Raw genomic sequence first — 1,163 nt, forward strand, 5'->3', positions numbered from 1 at the left:
AGAGGACACAAGAGGGCAGCAGAGGACAACAAATGGAAAACCTGGAAGGAACTAACAAGAAAACAACAAAAATAATAATTAAACACTAAAACAAGGAGGAAAGTAAAACTGAATACTTTAAATAAACATAACAAAACCAAAACTGTGACAGAAGCTAAATAAGATGATCTGGAATTCCTGTGCTTAAAATAAGACAGTTAGCTTTAACGTACTTGATATCAATAATGACGTTTCTTTCTGTCTTTATTAGTAAATTATCTAACTTACCTGCTCAAATGGGGGCTCCTCTTCCCCCCATTAAAGACATTTCATCGAAGCGCTGCGTGTCCCGAGCCCGTGACATCATCAATGACCCCTCACCCCCCCACCATGGACTGTTCTCCCTGCTGCCCTCTGGGAAGAGGCTTCACAGCATTCAATGCAGGACCAGCAGGTTCTGCAGCAGCTTCTTCTCCACCGCCATCACACTGATGACACCAAACCAACAATACTGCATATCTGCACCATAAATATTAAAGCTCTGAACTTTCAGATCTATGCGTTTTTTGGCTCCATGTTTTCTTTCAGTCTAATAGTTGGAGAATAACTTCCAGCAGATATATTTCACATGAAAGGATAATTTTTTAAATGATGATTCTTCTTTAGTTTCTGGTTTATCCTGAAACAGATTCTAGATCCCAGAAAACACTAAAGCAGACTTTAAAAGTCTTCCAGATTTGTTTGAGCAGAGAGGGACTGCAGGGCGTGACTGTTTGGTATTATTAGGCTCAGAGAAAAGTCAGGATGTTATTAAAGAGAAGAGCAGCTGAAGCCAAGTGGAGCAGGAGTGACAGGATGTGAAAAAACCAGATCAAATAAACCAGAGGAAGGATGAGGAGGGATGCAGGTCACTGACAAGTCAGTAAAAGGGAATCTATCTCCAACCAGACTGAGAAGATCAGAGATGAAGCAGAAAAACAGAAAAGGACAAGGTGGAGCAGAGAGAACCGCTGACAGGCGGAGAGTTCAGAGGTCAGACATGGTGGATCGGCCCCTGGAGGTGGGCTGTGGGGTCAGCAGGTCACATGGACCTGCTTCTGCCTCGCTTTCCTATATAGATGTATAGAAACTTTACACATTCAGGATCAGAAGCAGAAATACTTTATTAATCCCAGAGGGAGAGT

Source organism: Cyprinodon variegatus, unplaced genomic scaffold (genome assembly GCF_000732505.1).
Source record: "Cyprinodon variegatus isolate N-32 unplaced genomic scaffold, C_variegatus-1.0 Scaffold65, whole genome shotgun sequence".
Taxonomy (NCBI): Eukaryota; Metazoa; Chordata; class Actinopteri; order Cyprinodontiformes; family Cyprinodontidae; genus Cyprinodon; species Cyprinodon variegatus.